The sequence below is a fragment of the Lactuca virosa genome, chromosome 3, assembly GCF_052849685.1.
Source record: "Lactuca virosa cultivar CGN04683 chromosome 3, Lactuca_virosa_CGN04683_v6, whole genome shotgun sequence".
Lineage (NCBI taxonomy): Eukaryota > Viridiplantae > Streptophyta > Magnoliopsida > Asterales > Asteraceae > Lactuca > Lactuca virosa.
In genome coordinates, this window is record NC_136428.1 from 318446844 (window position 1) to 318453722 (window position 6879).

At 36.2% G+C, this 6879-nt stretch overlaps 1 long non-coding RNA gene across 3 annotated transcripts; it reads left to right on the top strand.

The window, feature by feature from the left end:
• Nucleotides 1-283: 283 nt before the first annotated feature.
• LOC145167355 (uncharacterized) lies at nt 284-5269 on the top strand. 3 transcript variants are annotated; one of them, XR_013741080.1, is made up of 4 exons: nt 284-1077; nt 1400-1459; nt 1549-1658; nt 5164-5269. It is a non-coding gene; the product is annotated as an uncharacterized LOC145167355 (long non-coding RNA). The 3 variants fall into 3 exon arrangements; XR_013741079.1 differs by lacking the exon at nt 5164-5269 and adding an exon at nt 2064-2248; XR_013741078.1 differs by lacking the exon at nt 5164-5269 and having other exon boundaries at nt 285-1077; nt 1549-1889.
• The last annotated feature ends 1610 nt before the right edge of the window (nt 5270-6879 follow it).

Sequence of the window (6879 nt, forward strand, 5' to 3'; positions counted from 1 at the left end):
TATATATATATATATATATATATATATATATATATATAGAGAGAGAGAGAGAGAGAGAGAGAGAGAGAGAGAGAGAGAGAGAGAGAGAGAGAGAGAGAGAGAGGATCATTTGAGAACCTATAGTTTCCCTAGAACCCGAGAACAAAAAGCGGAGCGTTAGATAAAAAAAAAGGGCTAAGATGCAAGGTGACGTTTTTGTAAATAAGTCGAAAACTAAAGAGTTGGGGGTATCTTAATTAAAATAGACAAGGGCAATATTGGAAAAAAAAAAATATAAAGATCATCTCCTCCGATCTGATCTTGACAAGCATCTTTATTTCCTCCAGAAATCAACCGACGTGCTGGACATCGTCATCCTCAAATCTGAATCTGATCACATGTCGTTGAACGTCGATTCCACTTGTATTCTCGCCGATCAGGTCGATCTGAAACGAAATTGGCGACTATAATCGACCTTAGAAGGCCGATTTCCTTGGTTGATGGTGAATAGAGCTTCAAAAGCTGAATCTGTTATCTTCGGCGGCGAATCCCGTAGCTACTCCAACCAGCGAATCTACTCCAGGCGACTCCACTCATAGGTTCGATTCCACTTTCGGCCATTCCACTCAGGTTCGATTCCAATGCCTCGGTCTAATTTTTAAATGTAACGTTTGATTTATGCCTTTGCAACAAGTGGACCTGTATCGTCTGCAATGAGAAGCAATCGGTGCGAAAGGTGTTTTCCAGGGATCCATGGCTAAAGACGTTTGGAAATTCGTTTGGAGCTTCATCATGTCTAGTGAATTCATCGAACAACAACAGTAGTTGCAAGAAGAAACCCTAATTAAAGAACAAATTGAGTATCATCTGCACAACAGATGCACCGATTGCAGCGAGCACATCGAACCTGACACCAACGATGTTGGAATCAGTGATGATGAAAGTTGGTTGTTCCTAGATCTTGTAATGAGGTCATCTGATTGATTCATTCCATGTTTTTCTTCTCGTCTATCTTCAATCTGAGAACTAACTTCTGTTGAATTATGTTCCTGGTTTTTAATTCTAGCCTCAAGCATTGAAGAAGAAGATGATGAAGAGGTTTTTTTCATGTTAATTTGATGAACTCCTTATGATTCTGAAATCACATTTGATTGCTTTCTGTATTCGTTTTTTTTGAGCAACATTCTGAACTGATGATGTATTTAACTTATTTTGAATATTTGAGTTCAATTCCATCTTATTATCTATTTCTGATAATTCCATGAGTCTCTCATACTTCATTCCTGATTGAGATTGATCAGTGATTCTATTATCATTGTCTAACTCTCACATCAATTATGAAGTTGAGAATAGTCATTTGACTTTATTAAGTTGTTCTTTTATTTCAAATGGCATGAAATAAGTTGATATTTTATTATAGTATTGGATATAGCACCTGGTCACATTGTGAAAGAATCTTACTGATGACCTATTGCATATGGTATATATTGTTCTTTCTTCACCATAATTTTTTTTGTTTTTCTTTATATTATTTTTTTATGGTTATTGTCATGGATTCCCATATTACAGGATTATATGAAATTAGCAAGGGAATATTGAGCATTGGAACCCAAGACATCTTGACTTATGGCACAACGTCCACTCCTAAGGACATGTATGCAACACCTATGGAATCAGATGTAAGACAATAAGTGTGTAGTGATTCAAATGTAATTAACATATAAATTACATGTGATTGAGATGTGAATCACATATGAATTACATGTAAATCACATGTTATTCACATATGAATTACATGTGATTCACATGCAAATCACATGTGATACACATGTAAATCACATGTAATCCACATATGAATTACATGTAAATCACATGTAATTCACATATGAATCACATGTGATTCACATTTAAATCACATGTTATTCATATATATATATATATATATATATATATATATATATATATATATATATATATATATATATATATGAATTACATGTGATTCACATGTAAATCTAATATGTATTTTTGTGAGTGTTTTTGTATCAATCAATGTCTTTTTAATTTTCTTGTCGATTTGGAAGAAATTATGGTGAATATTGAAGAGTTGAAAATGATAAATTGAAGAAAATATGGAAATATTGACACGGAGACATGAAAATGCTTTGAAATTTTGTAACATTTTTTTGTTTTTTATATTTTATATTGTATCGAATAAAATATTTATTGTATTGTGTTTATATATTAGTAAATAAAATGAGTTTTCTTATGATTTCCTTACAAATATTATAGTATATGAAATATGCATATATGAATTTGTAAAAATATGCATAAAATATGAATAAAATATTTATTGTATTGTGTTTAAATATTCCAATTTTTTTTTAATTTTATTGAATTTTAAAGGCTTTAAAAAAAAACTGCAGTTTTTTTTTTGAAAAAAGAAATACGTTTTAAATATTTTTTCAAAAATTCATGTTTTTTTTAAAAAAATAAAAAATCTGCACATTTAAATCACATGTTATATATATATGAGTGGAGTCGGTCTCGGTGGTTCGGTTCGCTCGGAGCTGATTTCGCTCGTCAGGGTCTTGGTCCGAAAGGGACCTTCGGCTTCGGTCCTAAGTAGTTGATTTCGGTCCTAATGAGGTGTTTCGGTCTTAGTAGGGTTCGCCTATAAGAGGGTTCGGCCCTAAATGGCTGTTTTTCAAATGATCTTCTCGTTTTATGTGGTTTTTGACTAAGTTAAGGGTCGGGATGCCCCGAATGATTATAAAAAGGTTGAGGGAGGTTATGAGAGAGATTTAGGAGAGATTTGGGAGAGATTTGAGAGTGAGAGAGAGAGATAAAGAGAGAGAGAGAGATCGAGGGAGGCTTTGTTTGCGACCTTTGCGAGTGTTTAGCTTCGAAATGCAAGGATTGTAAACCTCACTAAGCCTCGTTATGAGTGTTTTATGCCCCCGAAGGGTATGTATCAGCGTTCTATCGAGTAATTCCGACACTTAACCTAATTTGGGTTTAGATTTTCTGAACACGTGATAACTCTAAGTAATACTTCGCATTAATATAGTTTGTTGTACAATAGTAAACATAATGTAAACCCTAATATACAAGGGTTACTTGAGTTGACTGGTTTGACTTGTTGACTTTATTTGACTTTCACTTGACCAGAAATTGATGGTTGTCACATCATCCCCCGTTAGAAGGAATTTCATCCTGAAATTAATGTTTCGACTGGGACTTCAAGGGTTGGGAAAAAGATGAGGTTATTTTTGTTTCATCTGATCTTTGCGCTCCTAGGTGAACTCAGGTCCTCGTTTAGCGTTCCAACGGACCTTCACAATAGGAATGCAAATTTTTTTCGTTCCCTTGATTTCCCGATCCATGATTTCAACCCGTTCTTCTACAAAGTGGAGACTGTCGTTGATTTCGATTTCGTCGAGTGGCATTACAAGAGTCTCGTCGGACAGACACTTCTTTAAGTTTGATACGTGGAAGGTCTGGTGTACGTTATTAAGCTCTTGTGGCAGACTAAGTTTGTACGCCACTGGGCCAATCCTTGCAAGGATTTCGAATGGCCCGATGTACCTTAGATTTAGTTTCCCAAATTTACCAAAACGTATCATTCCTTTCCACGGTGAGACCTTCAGTAGTACTCGGTCACCAACATGGAATTGCAAGGGTTTGCATCGCATATCTGCGTAGCTCTTTTGTCGATCTCGAGATGCTTTTAGTATTTCTCGGATTTGTACGATCTTTTCCGTTGTCTCCCTTATGATTTCAGGGCCAGTGAGGTTGCTGTTAGGGACCTGCCCCTTCGCTAGCTGCGTATCTCCCACTTCAGCCCAACACAGTGATGTTCTGCACTTGCGGCCATAGAGAGTTTCGAAGGGAGCGACCTTGATGCTAGTGTGATATCTGTTGTTGTATGAAAATTCAATGAGTGGTAAGTGGGTATCCCATGATTTACCGAAGTCAATCACACAAGCTCTTAGCATATCTTCCAAGGTTTGGATAGTTCTTTCGCTTTGCCCGTCGGTTTGTGGATGGTAGGCCGTACTCATGTCTAGACTGGTCCCCATAGATTTCTGTAAGAACTGCCAGAACCGTGAAGTGAATCTACTATCTCTATCGGAGATAATGGATATCGACACACCATGAAGTTGTACAATCTCTTTGATGTACGTCCTAGTCAATTTTCCATCTTTTCGGTCTCTTTTATTGGCAGGAAGTGCGCGGATTTGGTCAGTCTATCAACGATCACCCAAATGGTATCAAGACCAACCGTTGTTTTGGGTAACTTGGTTATGAAGTCCATGGTTATCCGCTCCCATTTCCATTCGAGTATCACTGGTTGTTGTAGTAGACCCGAAGGCTTTTGGTACTCTACCTTCACTTTGGTGCAAGTCAGGCACTTTCTCACGTAGGTAGCGATTTCGGCTTTCATGTTCGGCCACCAGTAGAGTTTCTTCAGATCTAGGTAAATCTTGTCTGAACCGGGATCTACGGAGTATCGAGTTTTGTGTGCTTCTGTCACACCCTCAAAACCAAATGAACGGCGGAAACGTTCTGGGGTGGAGGACGTCATGTACAGTATCACAACAATGCAAGTAGTAAACAAGCAACAACATCATCCATTGCATTAATAATATAATTTCATACAAGTGTGTTCTGTTAAGTTTTAAAGACACCAAAATAATATACATTAAAAATTATAAGATGAGTCTTGAACGAGCTTCATCTTCTCAAAACCTGGCTCCGGTACCTGTCTACTGGTGACCTGAGAATACAAGTTATTTTGAAAGAGTTTATCAGCTTTAGAGCTGGTGAGTTCATAAGTATATTAGTGATTGTGTTTGTATGAAAGCATTTGTAAGATGTTTTGTAAGATGTACTGTGTGTTTGTAAAAGTTTTGTATTTGTTTGAACTATCCTAGAAAACCCTATGTTTCCTACTAAAAGTAGCCTTCTACCAAGGCATCTAGTGTCTGTGTGTGTATCTTTTGTAAAAGTGAGTATTTTCCCAAATCCGACTATCATTAACCAAAAATATAGTTTTTACATTATTGTTTATTGTGTGAAATCACAAAGTAAAATGTAAAAGGGAAAATGTTATAGTACTTTAATGTAGTATTATGAAACTACTTCTGTACTAACTACCTTAAGCCAATTGTATATTTTAAGGTAACATGTGATCGGCCTGTATCTTGCTACCGACTCAATAGTAAAGTGACAATGTAAGATGCCACAAAAATGACGTTTGGCACCCGTAGACTTGCAAGTCCCACTGTAGCGAGCAGCAAGATGTAGGATAGTCAATCCAGTATAGATCTATACACAAACTCATACGCTCCCCAATTAAGGAGATTCTGATACAAAAACAGTCATGACAGGTAGTGCCATGCCCTGTTTAATGGCTCACATAAATGTATTAATGTAAATGTTATGTGAATTGTGTGCTAGCTGTATTGTGTTCTTTCTCTGTCTAGCCTGTATGTTTGTTTCTCATCACTCTGCTTCATGTTTGTTTCTCATTATAGTATGTATTGACTCATGTATGAACTGACTCATTGTATGTTTCATCGTTCTAGTAATAGTATCTTCCTAAACTACCCCTATGGTAGCTTACTAGCAATGTATGAACATGTTTGTATACCCTTGCTACCCAAGGGCATGGACTTGAATGAAGGAAAACCTTTTATATCTATATACATATACATAATATATAACTAGGATTCAAACGACCCTCGGACAACTAACCTTGATACCCTCATACCACAATCAAACAAGAACAGGAAGCAGGGTAGACTAGCAGTCCTAAGTCCTTCCAATCCTACTTATATAACTATATCTATATAGATACACATAATATAAGTTAGAAGAGTTTGATAACACGTTTGGATACCCTTGCTACCAAAGGGCGTGGACTTGAATGAAGGAAAACCTTTTATATCTATATACATATACATAATATATAACTAGGATTCAAACGACCTTCGGACAGCTAACCTTGATACCCTAAGACCACAATCAAACAAGAACAGGAAGCAGGGTAGACTAGCAGTCCTAAGTCCTTCTTAATCCTACTTATATAACTATATCTATATGGATACACATAATATAAGTTAAAAGAGTTTGATAAATGTATTTGACAATAAAAGAGTTTGTAAAACAGTTTGAGGTAAAACAGTTTGATAAACAGTTTGAAAAGTAAGAAAACCATTTGCTTGGTAGTTATTAATCACATGTGATTGATATAATAACTATAATTGTTCAACTTGTATTCCCCCCCATAAAAGCATTTAAAAACATTTAAAAGGTTAATTAAGGGGTATGAACTCACCTGTAGTTGGTGGTTTGGATGAACTGAAGAGATAGGATTGCTAGGTGTCAAGTGAAGACTTGTACACACACAATGATCCTATTTAACATATAAATACAACATATATGTATCTAATTAGACTTTAAACAACTAATTAGCAAAGTTAAGACATCCTAAGACAAGTTAAACACCTTATATAAGTGTTATAAGTCTCAAGGAATGCATCTAAGTGTTGTAGAACAAGGCTACATGATTTAGGGTTCAAAAGAAACCCTAACTTGAGTTTACGGTTTTGTGACCTCAACCCAATGGGTTTACGGTCGTAAACCCTAGAGTTTACGGCCGTAAACTCCCCCTCTTTTGACCATTTGTTGATTTGAAGGTTTCTAAGTCGGCCGTAAACTCCCCCTCTTTTGACCATTTGTTGATTTGAAGGTTTCTAAGTCCTTTGAAGTGTTTCCCCTTTAAGTATAAGGCTATGGAAGAAACTAGGGCACCATTTCACTCCTATTTGGAGTTTATGGCCCAAAGACCACATCCCTTTGGGTTTACGGCCATAAACCCTTATGGATGTTGGT